Below are 26559 nucleotides of genomic sequence, written 5' to 3' on the forward strand. Positions count from 1 at the left end.
AGGGGAAAAATTCCTCCCTTACTCCAAATATGGCTATTAGAATAAATTCCTGGATCAAAGTTCCATCTCCAGAATCTGGTACAAATATGATGAAATTTTATATTTTTCAAAAAAACACTTTTCAATGTGGCAGAGAGTTCAATCGTCGAACTTCTCTTACAGTAAAGAATCCCCGTCTGTGATGAGGTCCTTTAATTACCTTGCTTTCCCTTCTTTGCACGCATTCTAGTTCAGCAATGTCCTTCTCATACACAGGTGCTTAAAACTGTACACAATATTCCATGTATGGTCTAACCGGTGATTTATAGAAATGCAGAGTTTGTTGCATGAAATCATCTTAGAGGTCCAATTTCAACCTTAAGGACAAAAATAATATCTTGATTTTGCCTCTTTGTATTCCGATAGTTATAACTTTATTATTTTTCCGTCCTCATAGTCATATAAGGGCTTGTTTTTAGCGAGACAAGTTCTTGTTTTTAATGGCAGCATTTAATGTACCATATAATGTACTGAAAGAAAACTCTTTGTGGGGTGGAATGGAAAACACAAAAGCAATTTGTCCAATGCTTTTTGAGTAGTAAAAATTGCAAGTTTATTTTATTATTCAGGTTAATAGGATATCAATATGAATACACGTTTGCATGTATTTTCTACTGATGTGACGTGAATCGTTGGTGTAAAAGTGGCCGGTTAGCTCAGTTGGTTAGAGCGTGGTGCTAATAACGCCAAGGTCACGGGTTCGATCCCTGTACGGGCCATGGAAGCTCACTTTTGTTACAGAGTTGAATAGTTGATAATATTGAAAAAAGGTCCATCAAATTCAACCTATAAACCTGCCGTGTTGATCCAGAGGAAGGCAAAAACTGTCTTGGAGTGCATTCCAATGTTGTCATTAGGGGAAAAATTCCTCCCTTACTCCAAATATGGCTATTAGAATAAATTCCTGGATCAAAGTTCCATCTCCAGAATCTGGTACAAATATGATGAAATTTTATATTTTTCAAAAAAACACTTTTCAATGTGGCAGAGTTCAATCGTCGAACTGCTCTTACAGTAAAGAATCCCCGTCTGTGATGAGGTCCTTTAATTACCTTGCTTTCCCTTCTTTGCACGCATTCTAGTTCAGCAATGTCCTTCTCATACACAGGTGCTCAAAACTGTACACAATATTCCATGTATGGTCTAACCGGTGATTTATAGAAATGCAGAGTTTGTTGCATGAAATCATCTTAGAGGTCCAATTTCAACCTTAAGGACAAAAATAATATCTTGATTTTGCCTCTTTGTATTCCGATAGTCATAACTTTATTATTTTTCCGTCCTCATAGTCATATAAGGGCTTGTTTTTAGCGAGACAAGTTCTTGTTTTTAATGGCAGCATTTAATGTACCATATAATGTACTGAAAGAAAACTCTTTGTGGGGTGGAATGGAAAACACAAAAGCAATTTGTCCAATGCTTTTTGAGTAGTAAAAATTGCAAGTTTATTTTATTATTCAGGTTAATAGGATATCAATATGAATACACGTTTGCATGTATTTTCTACTGACGTGACGTGAATCTCTGGTGTAAAAGTGGCCGGTTAGCTCAGTTGGTTAGAGCGTGGTGCTAATAACGCCAAGGTCACGGGTTCGATCCCCGTTCGGGCCATGGAAGCTCACTTTTGTTACATGCTTGTTACATGCTTGTTACATGCTTGTTACATGCTTGTTACATGCTTGTTACAGAGTTGAATAGTTGATATTATTGAAAAAAGGTCCATCAAATTCAACCTATAAACCTGCCGTGTTGATCCAGAGGAAGGCAAAAACTGTCTTGGAGTGCATTCCAATGTTGTCATTAGGGGAAAAAGTCCTCCCTTACTTCAAATATGGCTATTAGAATAAATTCCTGGATCAAAGTTCCATCTCCAGAATCTGGTACAAATATGATGACATTTTATATTTTTCAAAAAAACACTTTTCAATGTGGCAGAGAGTTCAATCGTCGAACTGCTCTTACAGTAAAGAATCCCCGTCTGTGATGAGGTCCTTTAATTACCTTGCTTTCCCTTCTTTGCACGCATTCTAGTTCAGCAATGTCCTTCTCATACACAGGTGCTCAAAACTGTACACAATATTCCATGTATGATCTAACCGGTGATTTATAGAAATGCAGAGTTTGTTGCATGAAATCATCTTAGAGGTCCAATTTCAACCTTAAGGACAAAAATAATATCTTGATTTTGCCTCTTTGTATTCCGATAGTCATAACTTTATTATTTTTCCGTCCTCATAGTCATATAAGGGCTTGTTTTTAGCGAGACAAGTTCTTGTTTTTAATGGCAGCATTTAATGTACCCTATAATGTACTGAAAGAAAACTCTTTGTGGGGTGGAATGGAAAACACAAAAGCAATTTGTCCAATGCTTTTTGAGTAGTAAAAATTGCAAGTTTATTTTATTATTCAGGTTAATAGGATATCAATATGATTACACGTTTGCATGTATTTTCTACTGACGTGGCGTGAATTTTTGGTGTAAAAGTGGCCGGTTAGCTCAGTTGGTTAGAGCGTGGGGCTAATAACGCCAAGGTCATGGGTTCGATCCCCGTACTGGCCATGGAAGCTCACTTTTGTTACGTGCTTGTTACAGAGTTGAATAGTTGATAATATTGAAAAAAGGTCCATCAAATTCAACCTATAAACCTGCCGTGTTGATCCAGAGGAAGGCAAAAACTGTCTTGGAGTGCATTCCAATGTTGTCATTAGGGGAAAAATTCCTCCCTTACTCCAAATATGGCTATTAGAATAAATTCCTGGATCAAAGTTCCATCTCCAGAATCTGGTACAAATATGATGACATTTTATATTTTTCAAAAAAACACTTTTCAATGTGGCAGTGAGTTCAATCGTCGAACTTCTCTTACAGTAAAGAATCCCCGTCTGTGATGAGGTCCTTTAATTACCTTGCTTTCCCTTCTTTGCACGCATTCTAGTTCAGCAATGTCCTTCTCATACACAGGTGCTTAAAACTGTACACAATATTCCATGTATGGTCTAACCGGTGATTTATAGAAATGCAGAGTTTGTTGCATGAAATCATCTTAGAGGTCTAATTTCAACCTTAATGACAAAAATAATATCTTGATTTTGCCTCTTTGTATTCCGATAGTCATAACTTTATTATTTTTCCGTCCTCATAGTCATATAAGGGCTTGTTTTTAGCGAGACAAGTTCTTGTTTTTAATGGCAGCATTTAATGTACCATATAATGTACTGAAAGAAAACTCTTTGTGGGGTGGAATGGAAAACACAAAAGCAATTTGTCCAATGCTTTTTGAGTAGTAAAAATTGCAAGTTTATTTTATTATTCAGGTTAATAGGATATCAATATGAATACACGTTTGCATGTATTTTCTACTGACGTGACGTGAATTTTTGGTGTAAAAGTGGTCGGTTAGCTCAGTTGGTTAGAGCGTGGTGCTAATAACGCCAAGGTCACGGGTTCGATCCCCGTACGTGCCATGTAAGCTGACTTTTGTTACATGCTTGTTACAGAGTTGAATAGTTGATATTATTGAAAAAAGGTCCATCAAATTCAACCTATAAACCTGCCGTGTTGATCCAGAGGAAGGCAAAAACTGTCTTGGAGTGCATTCCAATGTTGTCATTAGGGGAAAAAGTCCTCCCTTACTTCAAATATGGCTATTAGAATAAATTCCTGGATCAAAGTTCCATCTCCAGAATCTGGTACAAATATGATGACATTTTATATTTTTCAAAAAAACACTTTTCAATGTGGCAGAGAGTTCAATCGTCGAACTGCTCTTACAGTAAAGAATCCCCGTCTGTGATGAGGTCCTTTAATTACCTTGCTTTCCCTTCTTTGCACGCATTCTAGTTCAGCAATGTCCTTCTCATACACAGGTGCTCAAAACTGTACACAATATTCCATGTATGGTCTAACCGGTGATTTATAGAAATGCAGAGTTTGTTGCATGAAATCATCTTAGAGGTCCAATTTCAACCTTAAGGACAAAAATAATATCTTGATTTTGCCTCTTTGTATTCCGATAGTCATAACTTTATTATTTTTCCGTCCTCATAGTCATATAAGGGCTTGTTTTTAGCGAGACAAGTTCTTGTTTTTAATGGCAGCATTTAATGTACCATATAATGTACTGAAGAAAACTCTTTGTGGGGTGGAATGGAAAACACAAAAGCAATTTGTCCAATGCTTTTTGAGTAGTAAAAATTGCAAGTTTATTTTATTATTCAGGTTAATAGGATATCAATATGAATACACGTTTGCATGTATTTTCTACTGACGTGACGTGAATCTTTGGTGTAAAAGTGGCCGGTTAGCTCAGTTGGTTAGAGCGTGGGGCTAATAACGCCAAGGTCATGGGTTCGATCCCCGTATGGGCCATGGAAGCTCACTTTTGTTACATGCTTGTTACAGAGTTGAATAGTTGATAATATTGAAAAAAGGTCCATCAAATTCAACCTATAAACCTGCCGTGTTGATCCAGAGGAAGGCAAAAACTGTCTTGGAGTGCATTCCAATGTTGTCATTAGGGGAAAAATTCCTCCCTTACTCCAAATATGGCTATTAGAATAAATTCCTGGATCAAAGTTCCATCTCCAGAATCTGGTACAAATATGATGAAATTTTATATTTTTCAAAAAAACACTTTTCAATGTGGCAGAGAGTTCAATCGTCGAACTGCTCTTACAGTAAAGAATCCCCGTCTGTGATGAGGTCTTTTAATTACCTTGCTTTCCCTTCTTTGCACGCTTTCTAGTTCAGCAATGTCCTTCTCATACACGGGTGCTCAAAACTGTACACAATATTCCATGTATGGTCTAACCGGTGATTTATAGAAATGCAGAGTTTGTTGCATGAAATCATCTTAGAGGTCCAATTTCAACCTTAAGGACAAAAATAGTATCTTGATTTTGCCTCTTTGTATTCCGATAGTCATAACTTTATTATTTTTCCGTCCTCATAGTCATATAAGGGCTTGTTTTTAGCGAGACAAGTTCTTGTTTTTAATGGCAGCATTTAATGTACCATATAATGTACTGAAGAAAACTCTTTGTGGGGTGGAATGGAAAACACAAAAGCAATTTGTCCAATGCTTTTTGAGTAGTAAAAATTGCAAGTTTATTTTATTATTCAGGTTAATAGGATATCAATATGAATACACGTTTGCATGTATTTTCTACTGACGTGACGTGAATCTTTGGTGTAAAAGTGGCCGGTTAGCTCAGTTGGGTAGAGCGTGGTGCTAATAACGCCAAGGTCACGGGTTCGATCCCCGTATGGGCCATGGAAGCTCACTTTTGTTACATGCTTGTTACAGAGTTGAATAGTTGATAATATTGAAAAAAGGTCCATCAAATTCAACATATAAACCTGCCGTGTTGATCCAGAGGAAGGCAAAAACTGTCTTGGAGTGCATTCCAAAGTTGTCATTAGGGGAAAAATTCCTCCCTTACTCCAAATATGGCTATTAGAATAAATTCCTGGATCAAAGTTCCATCTCCAGAATCTGGTAGTAATATGATGAAATTTTATATTTTTCAAAAAAAACACTTTTCAATGTGGCAGAGAGTTCAATCGTCGAACTGCTCTTACAGTAAAGAATCCCCGTCTGTGATGAGGTCCTTTAATTACCTTGCTTTCCCTTCTTTGCACGCATTCTAGTTCAGCAATGTCCTTCTCATACACAGGTGCTTAAAACTGTACACAATATTCCATGTATGGTCTAACCGGTGATTTATAGAAATGCAGAGTTTGTTGCATGAAATCATCTTAGAGGTCCAATTTCAACCTTAAGGACAAAAATAATATCTTCATTTTGCCTCTTTGTATTCCGATAGTCATAACTTTATTATTTTTCCGTCCTCATAGTCATATAAGGGCTTGTTTTTAGCGAGACAAGTTCTTGTTTTTAATGGCAGCATTTAATGTACCATATAATGTACTGAAGAAAACTCTTTGTGGGGTGGAATGGAAAACACAAAAGCAATTTGTCCAATGCTTTTTGAGTAGTAAAAATTGCAAGTTTATTTTATTATTCAGGTTAATAGGATATCAATATGAATACACGTTTGCATGTATTTTCTACTGACGTGACGTGAATCTTTGGTGTAAAAGTGGCCGGTTAGCTCAGTTGGTTAGAGTGTGGTGCTAATAACGCCAAGGTCACGGGTTCGATCCCCGTACGGGCCATGGAAGCTCACTTTTGTTACATGCTTGTTACATGCTTGTTACAGAGTTGAATAGTTGATAATATTGAAAAAAGGTCCATCAAATTCAACCTATAAACCTGCCGTGTTGATCCAGAGGAAGGCAAAAACTGTCTTGGAGTGCATTCCAATGTTGTCATTAGGGGAAAAATTCCTCCCTTACTCCAAATATGGCTATTAGAATAAATTCCTGGATCAAAGTTCCATCTCCAGAATCTGGTACAAATATGTTGAAATTTTATATTTTTCAAAAAAACACTTTTCAATGTGGCAGAGAGTTCAATCGTCGAACTGCTCTTACAGTAAAGAATCCCCGTCTGTGATGAGGTCCTTTAATTACCTTGCTTTCCCTTCTTTGCACGCATTCTAGTTCAGCAATGTCCTTCTCATACACAGGTGCTCAAAACTGTACACAATATTCCATGTATGGTCTAACCGGTGATTTATAGAAATGCAGAGTTTGTTGCATGAAATCATCTTAGAGGTCCAATTTCAACCTTAAGGACAAAAATAATATCTTGATTTTGCCTCTTTGTATTCCGATAGTCATAACTTTATTATTTTTCCGTCCTCATAGTCATATAAGGGCTTGTTTTTAGCGAGACAAGTTCTTGTTTTTAATGGCAGCATTTAATGTACCATATAATGTACTGAAGAAAACTCTTTGTGGGGTGGAATGGAAAACACAAAAGCAATTTGTCCAATGCTTTTTGAGTAGTAAAAATTGCAAGTTTATTTTATTATTCAGGTTAATAGGATATCAATATGAATACACGTTTGCATGTATTTTCTACTGACGTGACGTGAATCTTTGGTGTAAAAGTGGCCGGTTAGCTCAGTTGGTTAGAGCGTGGTGCTAATAACGCCAAGGTCACGGGTTCGATCCCCATACGGGCAATGTAAGCTCACTTTTGTTACAGAGTTGAATAGTTGATAATATTGAAAAAAGGTCCATCAAATTCAACCTATAAACCTGCCGTGTTGATCCAGAGGAAGGCAAAAACTGTCTTGGAGTGCATTCCAATGTTGTCATTAGGGGAAAAATTCCTCCCTTACTCCAAATATGGCTATTAGAATAAATTCCTGGATCAAAGTTCCATCTCCAGAATCTGGTACAAATATGATGAAATTTTATATTTTTCAAAAAAACACTTTTCAATGTGGCAGAGAGTTCAATCGTCGAACTGCTCTTACAGTAAAGAATCCCCGTCTGTGATGAGGTCCTTTAATTACATTGCTTTCCCTTCTTTGCACGCATTCTAGTTCAGCAATGTCCTTCTCATACACAGGTGCTTGAAACTGTACACAATATTCCATGTATGGTCTAACCGGTGATTTATAGAAATGCAGAGTTTGTTGCATGAAATCATCTTAGAGGTTCAATTTCAACCTTAAGGATAAAAATAATATCTTGATTTTGCCTCTTTGTATTCCGATAGTCATAACTTTATTATTTTTCCGTCCTCATAGTCATATAAGGGCTTGTTTTTAGCGAGACAAGTTCTTGTTTTTAATGGCAGCATTTAATGTACCATATAATGCACTGAAAGAAAACTCTTTGTGGGGTGGAATGGAAAACACAAAAGCAATTTGTCCAATGCTTTTTGAGTAGTAAAAATTTCAAGTTTATTTTATTATTCAGGTTAATAGGATATCAATATGAATACACGTTTGCATGTATTTTCTACTGACGTGACGTGAATCTTTGGTGTAAAAGTGGCCGGTTAGCTCAGTTGGTTAGAGCGTGGTGCTAATAACGCCAAGGTCACGGGTTTGATCCCCGTATGGGCCATGGAAGCTCACTTTTGTTACATGCTTGTTACAGAGTTGAATAGTTGATAATATTGAAAAAAGGTCCATCAAATTCAACATATAAACCTGCCGTGTTGATCCAGAGGAAGGCAAAAACTGTCTTGGAGTGCATTCCAAAGTTGTCATTAGGGGAAAAATTCCTCCCTTACTCCAAATATGGCTATTAGAATAAATTCCTGGATCAAAGTTCCATCTCCAGAATCTGGTAGTAATATGATGAAATTTTATATTTTTCAAAAAAACACTTTTCAATGTGGCAGAGAGTTCAATCGTCGAACTGCTCTTACAGTAAAGAATCCCCGTCTGTGATGAGGTCCTTTAATTACCTTGCTTTCCCTTCTTTGCACGCATTCTAGTTCAGCAATGTCCTTCTCATACACAGGTGCTTAAAACTGTACACAATATTCCATGTATGGTCTAACCGGTGATTTATAGAAATGCAGAGTTTGTTGCATGAAATCATCTTAGAGGTCCAATTTCAACCTTAAGGACAAAAATAATATCTTGATTTTGCCTCTTTGTATTCCGATAGTCATAACTTTATTATTTTTCCGTCCTCATAGTCATATAAGGGCTTGTTTTTAGCGAGACAAGTTCTTGTTTTTAATGGCAGCATTTAATGTACCATATAATGTACTGAAAGAAAACTCTTTGTGGGGTGGAATGGAAAACACAAAAGCAATTTGTCCAATGCTTTTTGAGTAGTAAAAATTGCAAGTTTATTTTATTATTCAGGTTAATAGGATATCAATATGAATACACGTTTGCATGTATTTTCTACTGACGTGACGTGAATCTTTGGTGTAAAAGTGGTCGGTTAGCTCAGTTGGTTAGAGCGTGGTGCTAATAACGCTAAGGTCACGGGTTCGATCCCTGTACGGGCCATGGAAGCTCACTTTTGTTACATGCTTGTTACAGAGTTGAATAGTTGATAATATTGAAAAAAGGTCCATCAAATTCAACCTGTAAACCTGCCGTGTTGATCCAGAGGAAGGCAAAAACTGTCTTGGAGTGCATTCCAATGTTGTCATTAGGGGAAAAATTCCTCCCTTACTCCAAATATGGCTATTAGAATAAATTCCTGGATCAAAGTTCCATCTCCAGAATCTGGTACAAATATGATGAAATTTTATATTTTTCAAAAAAACACTTTTCAATGTGGCAGAGAGTTCAATCGTCGAACTTCTCTTACAGTAAAGAATCCCCGTCTGTGATGAGGTCCTTTAATTACCTTGCTTTCCCTTCTTTGCACGCATTCTAGTTCAGCAATGTCCTTCTCATACACAGGTGCTTAAAACTGTACACAATATTCCATGTATGGTCTAACCGGTGATTTATAGAAATGCAGAGTTTGTTGCATGAAATCATCTTAGAGGTCCAATTTCAACCTTAAGGACAAAAATAATATCTTCATTTTGCCTCTTTGTATTCCGATAGTCATAACTTTATTATTTTTCCGTCCTCATAGTCATATAAGGGCTTGTTTTTAGCGAGACAAGTTCTTGTTTTTAATGGCAGCATTTAATGTACCATATAATGTACTGAAAGAAAACTCTTTGTGGGGTGGAATGGAAAACACAAAAGCAATTTGTCCAATGCTTTTTGAGTAGTAAAAATTGCAAGTTTATTTTATTATTCAGGTTAATAGGATATCAATATGAATACACGTTTGCATGTATTTTCTACTGACGTGACGTGAATCTTTGGTGTTAAAGTGGCCGGTTAGCTCATTCGGTTAGATCGTGGTGCTAATAACGCCAAGGTCACGGGTTCGATCCCCGTACGGGCCATGGAAGCTCACTTTTGTTACAGAGTTGAATAGTTGATAATATTGAAAAAAGGTCCATCAAATTCAACCTATAAACCTGCCGTGTTGATCCAGAGGAAGGCAAAAACTGTCTTGGAGTGCATTCCAATATTGTCATTAGGGGAAAAATTCCTCCCTTACTCCAAATATGGCTATTAGAATAAATTCCTGGATCAAAGTTCCATCTCCAGAATCTGGTACAAATATGATGAAATTTTATATTTTTCAAAAAAACACTTTTCAATGTGGCAGAGAGTTCAATCGTCGAACTTCTCTTACAGTAAAGAATCCCCGTCTGTGATGAGGTCCTTTAATTACCTTGCTTTCCCTTCTTTGCACGCATTCTAGTTCAGCAATGTCCTTCTCATACACAGGTGCTTAAAACTGTACACAATATTCCATGTATGGTCTAACCGGTGATTTATAGAAATGCAGAGTTTGTTGCATGAAATCATCTTAGAGGTCCAATTTCAACCTTAAGGACAAAAATAATATCTTGATTTTGCCTCTTTGTATTCCGATAGTTATAACTTTATTATTTTTCCGTCCTCATAGTCATATAAGGGCTTGTTTTTAGCGAGACAAGTTCTTGTTTTTAATGGCAGCATTTAATGTACCATATAATGTACTGAAAGAAAACTCTTTGTGGGGTGGAATGGAAAACACAAAAGCAATTTGTCCAATGCTTTTTGAGTAGTAAAAATTGCAAGTTTATTTTATTATTCAGGTTAATAGGATATCAATATGAATACACGTTTGCATGTATTTTCTACTGATGTGACGTGAATCGTTGGTGTAAAAGTGGCCGGTTAGCTCAGTTGGTTAGAGCGTGGTGCTAATAACGCCAAGGTCACGGGTTCGATCCCTGTACGGGCCATGGAAGCTCACTTTTGTTACAGAGTTGAATAGTTGATAATATTGAAAAAAGGTCCATCAAATTCAACCTATAAACCTGCCGTGTTGATCCAGAGGAAGGCAAAAACTGTCTTGGAGTGCATTCCAATGTTGTCATTAGGGGAAAAATTCCTCCCTTACTCCAAATATGGCTATTAGAATAAATTCCTGGATCAAAGTTCCATCTCCAGAATCTGGTACAAATATGATGAAATTTTATATTTTTCAAAAAAACACTTTTCAATGTGGCAGAGTTCAATCGTCGAACTGCTCTTACAGTAAAGAATCCCCGTCTGTGATGAGGTCCTTTAATTACCTTGCTTTCCCTTCTTTGCACGCATTCTAGTTCAGCAATGTCCTTCTCATACACAGGTGCTCAAAACTGTACACAATATTCCATGTATGGTCTAACCGGTGATTTATAGAAATGCAGAGTTTGTTGCATGAAATCATCTTAGAGGTCCAATTTCAACCTTAAGGACAAAAATAATATCTTGATTTTGCCTCTTTGTATTCCGATAGTCATAACTTTATTATTTTTCCGTCCTCATAGTCATATAAGGGCTTGTTTTTAGCGAGACAAGTTCTTGTTTTTAATGGCAGCATTTAATGTACCATATAATGTACTGAAAGAAAACTCTTTGTGGGGTGGAATGGAAAACACAAAAGCAATTTGTCCAATGCTTTTTGAGTAGTAAAAATTGCAAGTTTATTTTATTATTCAGGTTAATAGGATATCAATATGAATACACGTTTGCATGTATTTTCTACTGACGTGACGTGAATCTCTGGTGTAAAAGTGGCCGGTTAGCTCAGTTGGTTAGAGCGTGGTGCTAATAACGCCAAGGTCACGGGTTCGATCCCCGTTCGGGCCATGGAAGCTCACTTTTGTTACATGCTTGTTACATGCTTGTTACATGCTTGTTACATGCTTGTTACATGCTTGTTACATGCTTGTTACAGAGTTGAATAGTTGATATTATTGAAAAAAGGTCCATCAAATTCAACCTATAAACCTGCCGTGTTGATCCAGAGGAAGGCAAAAACTGTCTTGGAGTGCATTCCAATGTTGTCATTAGGGGAAAAAGTCCTCCCTTACTTCAAATATGGCTATTAGAATAAATTCCTGGATCAAAGTTCCATCTCCAGAATCTGGTACAAATATGATGACATTTTATATTTTTCAAAAAAACACTTTTCAATGTGGCAGAGAGTTCAATCGTCGAACTGCTCTTACAGTAAAGAATCCCCGTCTGTGATGAGGTCCTTTAATTACCTTGCTTTCCCTTCTTTGCACGCATTCTAGTTCAGCAATGTCCTTCTCATACACAGGTGCTCAAAACTGTACACAATATTCCATGTATGATCTAACCGGTGATTTATAGAAATGCAGAGTTTGTTGCATGAAATCATCTTAGAGGTCCAATTTCAACCTTAAGGACAAAAATAATATCTTGATTTTGCCTCTTTGTATTCCGATAGTCATAACTTTATTATTTTTCCGTCCTCATAGTCATATAAGGGCTTGTTTTTAGCGAGACAAGTTCTTGTTTTTAATGGCAGCATTTAATGTACCCTTTAATGTACTGAAAGAAAACTCTTTGTGGGGTGGAATGGAAAACACAAAAGCAATTTGTCCAATGCTTTTTGAGTAGTAAAAATTGCAAGTTTATTTTATTATTCAGGTTAATAGGATATCAATATGAATACACGTTTGCATGTATTTTCTACTGACGTGACGTGAATTTTTGGTGTAAAAGTGTCCGGTTAGCTCAGTTGGTTAGAGCGTGGTGCTAATAACACCAAGGTCACGGGTTCGATCCCCGTACGTGCCATGTAAGCTCACTTTTGTTACATGCTTGTTACAGAGTTGAATAGTTGATATTATTGAAAAAAGGTCCATCAAATTCAACCTATAAACCTGCCGTGTTGATCCAGAGGAAGGCAAAAACTGTCTTGGAGTGCATTCCAATGTTGTCATTAGGGGAAAAAGTCCTCCCTTACTTCAAATATGGCTATTAGAATAAATTCCTGGATCAAAGTTCCATCTCCAGAATCTGGTACAAATATGATGACATTTTATATTTTTCAAAAAAACACTTTTCAATGTGGCAGAGAGTTCAATCGTCGAACTGCTCTTACAGTAAAGAATCCCCGTCTGTGATGAGGTCCTTTAATTACCTTGCTTTCCCTTCTTTGCACGCATTCTAGTTCAGCAATGTCCTTCTCATACACAGGTGCTCAAAACTGTACACAATATTCCATGTATGATCTAACCGGTGATTTATAGAAATGCAGAGTTTGTTGCATGAAATCATCTTAGAGGTCCAATTTCAACCTTAAGGACAAAAATAATATCTTGATTTTGCCTCTTTGTATTCCGATAGTCATAACTTTATTATTTTTCCGTCCTCATAGTCATATAAGGGCTTGTTTTTAGCGAGACAAGTTCTTGTTTTTAATGGCAGCATTTAATGTACCCTATAATGTACTGAAAGAAAACTCTTTGTGGGGTGGAATGGAAAACACAAAAGCAATTTGTCCAATGCTTTTTGAGTAGTAAAAATTGCAAGTTTATTTTATTATTCAGGTTAATAGGATATCAATATGATTACACGTTTGCATGTATTTTCTACTGACGTGGCGTGAATTTTTGGTGTAAAAGTGGCCGGTTAGCTCAGTTGGTTAGAGCGTGGGGCTAATAACGCCAAGGTCATGGGTTCGATCCCCGTACTGGCCATGGAAGCTCACTTTTGTTACGTGCTTGTTACAGAGTTGAATAGTTGATAATATTGAAAAAAGGTCCATCAAATTCAACCTATAAACCTGCCGTGTTGATCCAGAGGAAGGCAAAAACTGTCTTGGAGTGCATTCCAATGTTGTCATTAGGGGAAAAATTCCTCCCTTACTCCAAATATGGCTATTAGAATAAATTCCTGGATCAAAGTTCCATCTCCAGAATCTGGTACAAATATGATGACATTTTATATTTTTCAAAAAAACACTTTTCAATGTGGCAGTGAGTTCAATCGTCGAACTTCTCTTACAGTAAAGAATCCCCGTCTGTGATGAGGTCCTTTAATTACCTTGCTTTCCCTTCTTTGCACGCATTCTAGTTCAGCAATGTCCTTCTCATACACAGGTGCTTAAAACTGTACACAATATTCCATGTATGGTCTAACCGGTGATTTATAGAAATGCAGAGTTTGTTGCATGAAATCATCTTAGAGGTCTAATTTCAACCTTAATGACAAAAATAATATCTTGATTTTGCCTCTTTGTATTCCGATAGTCATAACTTTATTATTTTTCCGTCCTCATAGTCATATAAGGGCTTGTTTTTAGCGAGACAAGTTCTTGTTTTTAATGGCAGCATTTAATGTACCATATAATGTACTGAAAGAAAACTCTTTGTGGGGTGGAATGGAAAACACAAAAGCAATTTGTCCAATGCTTTTTGAGTAGTAAAAATTGCAAGTTTATTTTATTATTCAGGTTAATAGGATATCAATATGAATACACGTTTGCATGTATTTTCTACTGACGTGACGTGAATCTTTGGTGTAAAAGTGGTCGGTTAGCTCAGTTGGTTAGAGCGTGGTGCTAATAACGCCAAGGTCACGGGTTCGATCCCCGTTCGGGCCATGGAAGCTCACTTTTGTTACATGCTTGTTACATGCTTGTTACATGCTTGTTACATGCTTGTTACAGAGTTGAATAGTTGATATTATTGAAAAAAGGTCCATCAAATTCAACCTATAAACCTGCCGTGTTGATCCAGAGGAAGGCAAAAACTGTCTTGGAGTGCATTCCAATGTTGTCATTAGGGGAAAAAGTCCTCCCTTACTTCAAATATGGCTATTAGAATAAATTCCTGGATCAAAGTTCCATCTCCAGAATCTGGTACAAATATGATGACATTTTATATTTTTCAAAAAAACACTTTTCAATGTGGCAGAGAGTTCAATCGTCGAACTGCTCTTACAGTAAAGAATCCCCGTCTGTGATGAGGTCCTTTAATTACCTTGCTTTCCCTTCTTTGCACGCATTCTAGTTCAGCAATGTCCTTCTCATACACAGGTGCTCAAAACTGTACACAATATTCCATGTATGATCTAACCGGTGATTTATAGAAATGCAGAGTTTGTTGCATGAAATCATCTTAGAGGTCCAATTTCAACCTTAAGGACAAAAATAATATCTTGATTTTGCCTCTTTGTATTCCGATAGTCATAACTTTATTATTTTTCCGTCCTCATAGTCATATAAGGGCTTGTTTTTAGCGAGACAAGTTCTTGTTTTTAATGGCAGCATTTAATGTACCCTTTAATGTACTGAAAGAAAACTCTTTGTGGGGTGGAATGGAAAACACAAAAGCAATTTGTCCAATGCTTTTTGAGTAGTAAAAATTGCAAGTTTATTTTATTATTCAGGTTAATAGGATATCAATATGAATACACGTTTGCATGTATTTTCTACTGACGTGACGTGAATTTTTGGTGTAAAAGTGTCCGGTTAGCTCAGTTGGTTAGAGCGTGGTGCTAATAACACCAAGGTCACGGGTTCGATCCCCGTACGTGCCATGTAAGCTCACTTTTGTTACATGCTTGTTACAGAGTTGAATAGTTGATATTATTGAAAAAAGGTCCATCAAATTCAACCTATAAACCTGCCGTGTTGATCCAGAGGAAGGCAAAAACTGTCTTGGAGTGCATTCCAATGTTGTCATTAGGGGAAAAAGTCCTCCCTTACTTCAAATATGGCTATTAGAATAAATTCCTGGATCAAAGTTCCATCTCCAGAATCTGGTACAAATATGATGACATTTTATATTTTTCAAAAAAACACTTTTCAATGTGGCAGAGAGTTCAATCGTCGAACTGCTCTTACAGTAAAGAATCCCCGTCTGTGATGAGGTCCTTTAATTACCTTGCTTTCCCTTCTTTGCACGCATTCTAGTTCAGCAATGTCCTTCTCATACACAGGTGCTCAAAACTGTACACAATATTCCATGTATGATCTAACCGGTGATTTATAGAAATGCAGAGTTTGTTGCATGAAATCATCTTAGAGGTCCAATTTCAACCTTAAGGACAAAAATAATATCTTGATTTTGCCTCTTTGTATTCCGATAGTCATAACTTTATTATTTTTCCGTCCTCATAGTCATATAAGGGCTTGTTTTTAGCGAGACAAGTTCTTGTTTTTAATGGCAGCATTTAATGTACCCTATAATGTACTGAAAGAAAACTCTTTGTGGGGTGGAATGGAAAACACAAAAGCAATTTGTCCAATGCTTTTTGAGTAGTAAAAATTGCAAGTTTATTTTATTATTCAGGTTAATAGGATATCAATATGATTACACGTTTGCATGTATTTTCTACTGACGTGGCGTGAATTTTTGGTGTAAAAGTGGCCGGTTAGCTCAGTTGGTTAGAGCGTGGGGCTAATAACGCCAAGGTCATGGGTTCGATCCCCGTACTGGCCATGGAAGCTCACTTTTGTTACGTGCTTGTTACAGAGTTGAATAGTTGATAATATTGAAAAAAGGTCCATCAAATTCAACCTATAAACCTGCCGTGTTGATCCAGAGGAAGGCAAAAACTGTCTTGGAGTGCATTCCAATGTTGTCATTAGGGGAAAAATTCCTCCCTTACTCCAAATATGGCTATTAGAATAAATTCCTGGATCAAAGTTCCATCTCCAGAATCTGGTACAAATATGATGACATTTTATATTTTTCAAAAAAACACTTTTCAATGTGGCAGTGAGTTCAATCGTCGAACTTCTCTTACAGTAAAGAATCCCCGTCTGTGATGAGGTCCTTTAATTACCTTGCTTTCCCTTCTTTGCACGCATTCTAGTTCAGCAATGTCCTTCTCATACACAGGTGCTTAAAACTGTACACAATATTCCATGTATGGTCTAACCGGTGATTTATAGAAATGCAGAGTTTGTTGCATGAAATCATCTTAGAGGTCTAATTTCAACCTTAATGACAAAAATAATATCTTGATTTTGCCTCTTTGTATTCCGATAGTCATAACTTTATTATTTTTCCGTCCTCATAGTCATATAAGGGCTTGTTTTTAGCGAGACAAGTTCTTGTTTTTAATGGCAGCATTTAATGTACCATATAATGTACTGAAAGAAAACTCTTTGTGGGGTGGAATGGAAAACACAAAAGCAATTTGTCCAATGCTTTTTGAGTAGTAAAAATTGCAAGTTTATTTTATTATTCAGGTTAATAGGATATCAATATGAATACACGTTTGCATGTATTTTCTACTGACGTGACGTGAATTTTTGGTGTAAAAGTGGTCGGTTAGCTCAGTTGGTTAGAGCGTGGTGCTAATAACGCCAAGGTCACGGGTTCGATCCCCGTACGTGCCATGTAAGCTGACTTTTGTTACATGCTTGTTACAGAGTTGAATAGTTGATATTATTGAAAAAAGGTCCATCAAATTCAACCTATAAACCTGCCGTGTTGATCCAGAGGAAGGCAAAAACTGTCTTGGAGTGCATTCCAATGTTGTCATTAGGGGAAAAAGTCCTCCCTTACTTCAAATATGGCTATTAGAATAAATTCCTGGATCAAAGTTCCATCTCCAGAATCTGGTACAAATATGATGACATTTTATATTTTTCAAAAAAACACTTTTCAATGTGGCAGAGAGTTCAATCGTCGAACTGCTCTTACAGTAAAGAATCCCCGTCTGTGATGAGGTCCTTTAATTACCTTGCTTTCCCTTCTTTGCACGCATTCTAGTTCAGCAATGTCCTTCTCATACACAGGTGCTCAAAACTGTACACAATATTCCATGTATGGTCTAACCGGTGATTTATAGAAATGCAGAGTTTGTTGCATGAAATCATCTTAGAGGTCCAATTTCAACCTTAAGGACAAAAATAATATCTTGATTTTGCCTCTTTGTATTCCGATAGTCATAACTTTATTATTTTTCCGTCCTCATAGTCATATAAGGGCTTGTTTTTAGCGAGACAAGTTCTTGTTTTTAATGGCAGCATTTAATGTACCATATAATGTACTGAAGAAAACTCTTTGTGGGGTGGAATGGAAAACACAAAAGCAATTTGTCCAATGCTTTTTGAGTAGTAAAAATTGCAAGTTTATTTTATTATTCAGGTTAATAGGATATCAATATGAATACACGTTTGCATGTATTTTCTACTGACGTGACGTGAATCTTTGGTGTAAAAGTGGCCGGTTAGCTCAGTTGGTTAGAGCGTGGGGCTAATAACGCCAAGGTCATGGGTTCGATCCCCGTATGGGCCATGGAAGCTCACTTTTGTTACATGCTTGTTACAGAGTTGAATAGTTGATAATATTGAAAAAAGGTCCATCAAATTCAACCTATAAACCTGCCGTGTTGATCCAGAGGAAGGCAAAAACTGTCTTGGAGTGCATTCCAATGTTGTCATTAGGGGAAAAATTCCTCCCTTACTCCAAATATGGCTATTAGAATAAATTCCTGGATCAAAGTTCCATCTCCAGAATCTGGTACAAATATGATGAAATTTTATATTTTTCAAAAAAACACTTTTCAATGTGGCAGAGAGTTCAATCGTCGAACTGCTCTTACAGTAAAGAATCCCCGTCTGTGATGAGGTCTTTTAATTACCTTGCTTTCCCTTCTTTGCACGCTTTCTAGTTCAGCAATGTCCTTCTCATACACGGGTGCTCAAAACTGTACACAATATTCCATGTATGGTCTAACCGGTGATTTATAGAAATGCAGAGTTTGTTGCATGAAATCATCTTAGAGGTCCAATTTCAACCTTAAGGACAAAAATAGTATCTTGATTTTGCCTCTTTGTATTCCGATAGTCATAACTTTATTATTTTTCCGTCCTCATAGTCATATAAGGGCTTGTTTTTAGCGAGACAAGTTCTTGTTTTTAATAGCAGCATTTAATGTACCATATAATGTACTGAAAGAAAACTCTTTGTGGGGTGGAATGGAAAACACAAAAGCAATTTGTCCAATGCTTTTTGAGTAGTAAAAATTGCAAGTTTATTTTATTATTCAGGTTAATAGGATATCAATATGAATACACGTTTGCATGTATTTTCTACTGACGTGACGTGAATCTTTGGTGTTAAAGTGGCCGGTTAGCTCAGGTGGTTAGAGCGTGGTGCTAATAACGCCAAGGTCAGGGGTTCGATCCCCGTACGGGCCATGGAAGCTCACTTTTGTTACATGCTTGTTACATGCTTGTTACATGCTTGTTACATGCTTGTTACATGCTTGTTACAGAGTTGAATAGTTGATAATATTGAAAAAAGGTCCATCAAATTCAACCTATAAACCTGCAGTGTTGATCCAGAGGAAGGCAAAAACTGTCTTGGAGTGCATTCCAATGTTGTCATTAGGGGAAAAATTCCTCCCTTACTCCAAATATGGCTATTAGAATAAATTCCTGGATCAAAGTTCCATCTCCAGAATCTGGTACAAATATGATGACATTTTATATTTTTCAAAAAAACACTTTTCAATGTGGCCGTGTTGATCCAGAGGAAGGCAAAAACTGACTTGGAGTGCATTCCAATGTTGTCATTAGGGGAAAAATTCCTCCCTTACTCCAAATATGGCTATTAGAATAAATTCCTGGATCAAAGTTCCATCTCCAGAATCTGGTACAAATATGATGAAATTTTATATTTTTCAAAAAAACACTTTTCAATGTGGCAGAGAGTTCAATCGTCGAACTGCTCTTACAGTAAAGAATCCCCGTCTGTGATGAGGTCCTTTAATTACCTTGCTTTCCCTTCTTTGCACGCATTCTAGTTCAGCAATGTCCTTCTCATACACAGGTGCTCAAAACTGTAGACAATATTCCATGTATGGTCTAACCGGTGATTTATAGAAATGCAGAGTTTGTTGCATGAAATCATCTTAGAGGTCCAATTTCAACCTTAAGGACAAAAATAATATCTTGATTTTGCCTCTTTGTATTCCGATAGTCATAACTTTATTATTTTTACGTCCTCATAGTCATATAAGGGCTTGTTTTTAGCGAGACAAGTTCTTGTTTTTAATGGCAGCATTTAATGTACCATATAATGTACTGAAGAAAACTCTTTGTGGGGTGGAATGGAAAACACAAAAGCAATTTGTCCAATGCTTTTTGAGTAGTAAAAATTGCAAGTTTATTTTATTATTCAGGTTAATAGGATATCAATATGAATACACGTTTGCATGTATTTTCTACTGACGTGACGTGAATCTTTGGTGTAAAAGTGGCCGGTTAGCTCAGTTGGTTAGAGCGTGGGGCTAATAACGCCAAGGTCATGGGTTCGATCCCCGTATGGGCCATGGAAGCTCACTTTTGTTACGTGCTTGTTACAGAGTTGAATAGTTGATAATATTGAAAAAAGGTCCATCAAATTCAACCTATAAACCTGCCGTGTTGATCCAGAGGAAGGCAAAAACTGTCTTGGAGTGCATTCCAATGTTGTCATTAGGGGAAAAATTCCTCCCTTACTCCAAGTATGGCTATTAGAATAAATTCCTGGATCAAAGTTCCATCTCCAGAATCTGGTACAAATATGATGACATTTTATATTTTTCAAAAAAACACTTTTCAATGTGGCAGTGAGTTCAATCGTCGAACTTCTCTTACAGTAAAGAATCCCCGTCTGTGATGAGGTCCTTTAATTACCTTGCTTTCCCTTCTTTGCACGCATTCTAGTTCAGCAATGTCCTTCTCATACACAGGTGCTTAAAACTGTACACAATATTCCATGTATGGTCTAACCGGTGATTTATAGAAATGCAGAGTTTGTTGCATGAAATCATCTTAGAGGTCTAATTTCAACCTTAATGACAAAAATAATATCTTGATTTTGCCTCTTTGTATTCCGATAGTCATAACTTTATTATTTTTCCGTCCTCATAGTCATATAAGGGCTTGTTTTTAGCGAGACAAGTTCTTGTTTTTAATGGCAGCATTTAATGTACCATATAATGTACTGAAAGAAAACTCTTTGTGGGGTGGAATGGAAAACACAAAAGCAATTTGTCCAATGCTTTTTGAGTAGTAAAAATTGCAAGTTTATTTTATTATTCAGGTTAATAGGATATCAATATGAATACACGTTTGCATGTATTTTCTACTGACGTGACGTGAATTTTTGGTGTAAAAGTGGTCGGTTAGCTCAGTTGGTTAGAGCGTGGTGCTAATAACGCCAAGGTCACGGGTTCGATCCCCGTACGTGCCATGTAAGCTGACTTTTGTTACATGCTTGTTACAGAGTTGAATAGTTGATATTATTGAAAAAAGGTCCATCAAATTCAACCTATAAACCTGCCGTGTTGATCCAGAGGAAGGCAAAAACTGTCTTGGAGTGCATTCCAATGTTGTCATTAGGGGAAAAAGTCCTCCCTTACTTCAAATATGGCTATTAGAATAAATTCCTGGATCAAAGTTCCATCTCCAGAATCTGGTACAAATATGATGACATTTTATATTTTTCAAAAAAACACTTTTCAATGTGGCAGAGAGTTCAATCGTCGAACTGCTCTTACAGTAAAGAATCCCCGTCTGTGATGAGGTCCTTTAATTACCTTGCTTTCCCTTCTTTGCACGCATTCTAGTTCAGCAATGTCCTTCTCATACACAGGTGCTCAAAACTGTACACAATATTCCATGTATGGTCTAACCGGTGATTTATAGAAATGCAGAGTTTGTTGCATGAAATCATCTTAGAGGTCCAATTTCAACCTTAAGGACAAAAATAATATCTTGATTTTGCCTCTTTGTATTCCGATAGTCATAACTTTATTATTTTTCCGTCCTCATAGTCATATAAGGGCTTGTTTTTAGCGAGACAAGTTCTTGTTTTTAATGGCAGCATTTAATGTACCATATAATGTACTGAAAGAAAACTCTTTGTGGGGTGGAATGGAAAACACAAAAGCAATTTGTCCAATGCTTTTTGAGTAGTAAAAATTGCAAGTTTATTTTATTATTCAGGTTAATAGGATATCAATATGAATACACGTTTGCATGTATTTTCTACTGACGTGACGTGAATCTTTGGTGTAAAAGTGGGTGGTTAGCTCAGTTGGTTAGAGCGTGGGGCTAATAACGCCAAGGTCATGGGTTCGATCCCCGTAAGGGCCATGGAAGCTCACTTTTGTTACATGCTTGTTACAGAGTTGAATAGTTGATAATATTGAAAAAAGGTCCATCAAATTCAACCTATAAACCTGCCGTGTTGATCCAGAGGAAGGCAAAAACTGTCTTGGAGTGCATTCCAATGTTGTCATTAGGGGAAAAATTCCTCCCTTACTCCAAATATGGCTATTAGAATAAATTCCTGGATCAAAGTTCCATCTCCAGAATCTGGTACAAATATGATGAAATTTTATATTTTTCAAAAAAACACTTTTCAATGTGGCAGAGAGTTCAATCGTCGAACTGCTCTTACAGTAAAGAATCCCCGTCTGTGATGAGGTCTTTTAATTACCTTGCTTTCCCTTCTTTGCACGCTTTCTAGTTCAGCAATGTCCTTCTCATACACGGGTGCTCAAAACTGTACACAATATTCCATGTATGGTCTAACCGGTGATTTATAGAAATGCAGAGTTTGTTGCATGAAATCATCTTAGAGGTCCAATTTCAACCTTAAGGACAAAAATAGTATCTTGATTTTGCCTCTTTGTATTCCGATAGTCATAACTTTATTATTTTTCCGTCCTCATAGTCATATAAGGGCTTGTTTTTAGCGAGACAAGTTCTTGTTTTTAATGGCAGCATTTAATGTACCATATAATGTACTGAAAGAAAACTCTTTGTGGGGTGGAATGGAAAACACAAAAGCAATTTGTCCAATGCTTTTTGAGTAGTAAAAATTGCAAGTTTATTTTATTATTCAGGTTAATAGGATATCAATATGAATACACGTTTGCATGTATTTTCTACTGACGTGACGTGAATCTTTGGTGTTAAAGTGGCCGGTTAGCTCAGGTGGTTAGAGCGTGGTGCTAATAACGCCAAGGTCAGGGGTTCGATCCCCGTACGGGCCATGGAAGCTCACTTTTGTTACATGCTTGTTACATGCTTGTTACAGAGTTGAATAGTTGATAATATTGAAAAAAGGTCCATCAAATTCAACCTATAAACCTGCAGTGTTGATCCAGAGGAAGGCAAAAACTGTCTTGGAGTGCATTCCAATGTTGTCATTAGGGGAAAAATTCCTCCCTTACTCCAAATATGGCTATTAGAATAAATTCCTGGATCAAAGTTCCATCTCCAGAATCTGGTACAAATATGATGACATTTTATATTTTTCAAAAAAACACTTTTCAATGTGGCCGTGTTGATCCAGAGGAAGGCAAAAACTGTCTTGGAGTGCATTCCAATGTTGTCATTAGGGGAAAAATTCCTCCCTTACTCCAAATATGGCTATTAGAATAAATTCCTGGATCAAAGTTCCATCTCCAGAATCTGGTACAAATATGATGAAATTTTATATTTTTCAAAAAAACACTTTTCAATGTGGCAGAGAGTTCAATCGTCGAACTGCTCTTACAGTAAAGAATCCCCGTCTGTGATGAGGTCCTTTAATTACCTTGCTTTCCCTTCTTTGCACGCATTCTAGTTCAGCAATGTCCTTCTCATACACAGGTGCTCAAAACTGTAGACAATATTCCATGTATGGTCTAACCGGTGATTTATAGAAATGCAGAGTTTGTTGCATGAAATCATCTTAGAGGTCCAATTTCAACCTTAAGGACAAAAATAATATCTTGATTTTGCCTCTTTGTATTCCGATAGTCATAACTTTATTATTTTTACGTCCTCATAGTCATATAAGGGCTTGTTTTTAGCGAGACAAGTTCTTGTTTTTAATGGCAGCATTTAATGTACCATATAATGTACTGAAGAAAACTCTTTGTGGGGTGGAATGGAAAACACAAAAGCAATTTGTCCAATGCTTTTTGAGTAGTAAAAATTGCAAGTTTATTTTATTATTCAGGTTAATAGGATATCAATATGAATACACGTTTGCATGTATTTTCTACTGACGTGACGTGAATCTTTGGTGTAAAAGTGGCCGGTTAGCTCAGTTGGTTAGAGCGTGGGGCTAATAACGCCAAGGTCATGGGTTCGATCCCCGTATGGGCCATGGAAGCTCACTTTTGTTACATGCTTGTTACAGAGTTGAAAAGTTGATAATATTGAAAAAAGGTCCATCAAATTCAACCTATAAACCTGCCGTGTTGATCCAGAGGAAGGCAAAAACTGTCTTGGAGTGCATTCCAATGTTGTCATTAGGGGAAAAATTCCTCCCTTACTCCAAATATGGCTATTAGAATAAATTCCTGGATCAAAGTTCCATCTCCAGAATCTGGTACAAATATGATGAAATTTTATATTTTTCAAAAAAACACTTTTCAATGTGGCAGAGAGTTCAATCGTCGAACTGCTCTTACAGTAAAGAATCCCCGTCTGTGATGAGGTCCTTTAATTACCTTGCTTTCCCTTCTTTGCACGCATTCTAGTTCAGCAATGTCCTTCTCATACACAGGTGCTCAAAACTGTACACAATATTCCATGTATGGTGTAACCGGTGATTTATAGAAATGCAGAGTTTGTTGCATGAAATCATCTTAGAGGTTCAATTTCAACCTTAAGGACAAAAATAATATCTTGATTTTGCCTCTTTGTATTCCGATAGTCATAACTTTATTATTTTTCCGTCCTCATAGTCATATAAGGGCTTGTTTTTAGCGAGACAAGTTCTTGTTTTTAATGGCAGCATTTAATGTACCATATAATGTACTGAAAGAAAACTCTTTGTGGGGTGGAATGGAAAACACAAAAGCAATTTGTCCAATGCTTTTTGAGTAGTAAAAATTGCAAGTTTATTTTATTATTCAGGTTAATAGGATATCAATATGAATACACGTTTGCATGTATTTTCTACTGACGTGACGTGAATCTTTGGTGTAAAAGTGGCCGGTTAGCTCAGTTGGTTAGAGTGTGGTGCTAATAACGCCAAGGTCACGGGTTCGATCCCCGTACGGGCCATGGAAGCTCACTTTTGTTACATGCTTGTTACAGAGTTGAATAGTTGATAATATTGAAAAAAGGTCCATCAAATTCAACCTATAAACCTGCCGTGTTGATCCAGAGGAAGGCAAAAACTGTCTTGGAGTGCATTCCAATGTTGTCATTAGGGGAAAAATTCCTCCCTTACTCCAAATATGGCTATTAGAATAAATTCCTGGATCAAAGTTCCATCTCCAGAATCTGGTACAAATATGATTATATTTTTCAAAAAAACACTTTTCAAAGTGGCAGAGAGTTCAATCGTTGAACTGCTCTTACAGTAAAGAATCCCCGTCTGTGATGAGGTCCTTTAATTACCTTGCTTTCCCTTCTTTGCACGCATTCTAGTTCAGCAATGTCCTTCTCATACACAGGTGCTCAAAACTGTACACAATATTCCATGTATGGTCTAACCAGTGATTTATAGAAATGCAGAGTTTGTTGCATGAAATCATCTTAGAGGTCCAATTTCAACCTTAAGGACAAAAATAATATCTTGATTTTGCCTCTTTGTATTCCGATAGTCATAACTTTATTATTTTTCCGTCCTCATAGTCATATAAGGGCTTGTTTTTAGCGAGACAAGTTCTTGTTTTTAATGGCAGCATTTAATGTACCATATAATGTACTGAAAGAAAACTCTTTGTGGGGTGGAATGGAAAACACAAAAGCAATTTGTCCAATGCTTTTTGAGTAGTAAAAATTTCAAGTTTATTTTATTATTCAGGTTAATAGGATATCAATATGAATACACGTTTGCATGTATTTTCTACTGACGTGACATGAATCTTTGGTGTAAAAGTGGCCGGTTAGCTCAGTTGGTTAGAGCGTGGTGCTAATAACGCCAAGGTCACGGGTTCGATCCCCGTACTGGCCATGGAAGCTCACTTTTGTTACATGCTTGTTACAGAGTTGAATAGTTGATAATATTGAAAAAAGGTCCATCAAATTCAACCTATAAACCTGCCGTGTTGATCCAGAGGAAGGCAAAAACTGTCTTGGAGTGCATTCCAAAGTTGTCATTAGGGGAAAAATTCCTCCCTTACTCCAAATATGGCTATTAGAATAAATTCCTGGATCAAAGTTCCATCTCCAGAATCTGGTACAAATATGATGAAATTTTATATTTTTCAAAAAAACACTTTTCAATGTGGCAGAGAGTTCAATCGTTGAACTGCTCTTACAGTAAAGAATCCCCGTCTGTGATGAGGTCCTTTAATTACCTTGCTTTCCCTTCTTTGCACGCATTCTAGTTCAGCAATGTCCTTCTCATACACAGGTGCTTAAAACTGTACACAATATTCCATGTATGGTGTAACCGGTGATTTATAGAAATGCAGAGTTTGTTGCATGAAATCATCTTAGAGGTCCAATTTCAACCTTAAGGACAAAAATAATATCTTGATTTTGCCTCTTTGTATTCCGATAGTCATAACTTTATTATTTTCAAAAAAACACTTTTCAATGTGGCAGAGAGTTCAATCGTCGAACTGCTCTTACAGTAAAGAATCCCCGTCTGTGATGAGGTCCTTTAATTACCTTGCTTTCCCTTCTTTGCACGCATTCTAGTTCAGCAATGTCCTTCTCATACACAGGTGCTCAAAACTGTACACAATATTCCATGTATGGTCTAACCGGTGATTTATAGAAATGCAGAGTTTGTTGCATGAAATCATCTTAGAGGTCCAATTTCAACCTTAAGGACAAAAATAATATCTTGATTTTGCCTC

At 36.8% G+C, this 26559-nt stretch overlaps 7 non-coding genes across 7 annotated transcripts; all 7 read left to right on the forward strand.

Annotated features, from left to right (window-relative positions):
* The first annotated feature begins 2525 nt into the window (after positions 1–2525).
* Positions 2526–2599, forward strand: TRNAI-AAU (transfer RNA isoleucine (anticodon AAU)). Its single transcript has one exon. It is a non-coding gene; the product is annotated as a tRNA-Ile (tRNA).
* Positions 2600–5238: 2639 nt separating this feature from the next.
* Positions 5239–5312, forward strand: TRNAI-AAU (transfer RNA isoleucine (anticodon AAU)). The gene has a single exon. It is a non-coding gene; the product is annotated as a tRNA-Ile (tRNA).
* Positions 5313–6143: 831 nt separating this feature from the next.
* Positions 6144–6217, forward strand: TRNAI-AAU (transfer RNA isoleucine (anticodon AAU)). The gene has a single exon. It is a non-coding gene; the product is annotated as a tRNA-Ile (tRNA).
* Positions 6218–13413: 7196 nt separating this feature from the next.
* On the forward strand, positions 13414–13487 carry TRNAI-AAU (transfer RNA isoleucine (anticodon AAU)). Its single transcript has one exon. It is a non-coding gene; the product is annotated as a tRNA-Ile (tRNA).
* A 2674-nt stretch (positions 13488–16161) lies between these two features.
* Positions 16162–16235, forward strand: TRNAI-AAU (transfer RNA isoleucine (anticodon AAU)). Its single transcript has one exon. It is a non-coding gene; the product is annotated as a tRNA-Ile (tRNA).
* Positions 16236–24734: 8499 nt separating this feature from the next.
* TRNAI-AAU (transfer RNA isoleucine (anticodon AAU)) lies at positions 24735–24808 on the forward strand. Its single transcript has one exon. It is a non-coding gene; the product is annotated as a tRNA-Ile (tRNA).
* Positions 24809–25632: 824 nt separating this feature from the next.
* Positions 25633–25706, forward strand: TRNAI-AAU (transfer RNA isoleucine (anticodon AAU)). The gene has a single exon. It is a non-coding gene; the product is annotated as a tRNA-Ile (tRNA).
* The last annotated feature ends 853 nt before the right edge of the window (positions 25707–26559 follow it).

Source organism: Rhinoderma darwinii, chromosome 3 (assembly GCF_050947455.1).
Source record: "Rhinoderma darwinii isolate aRhiDar2 chromosome 3, aRhiDar2.hap1, whole genome shotgun sequence".
NCBI classification, from domain to species: Eukaryota; Metazoa; Chordata; class Amphibia; order Anura; family Rhinodermatidae; genus Rhinoderma; species Rhinoderma darwinii.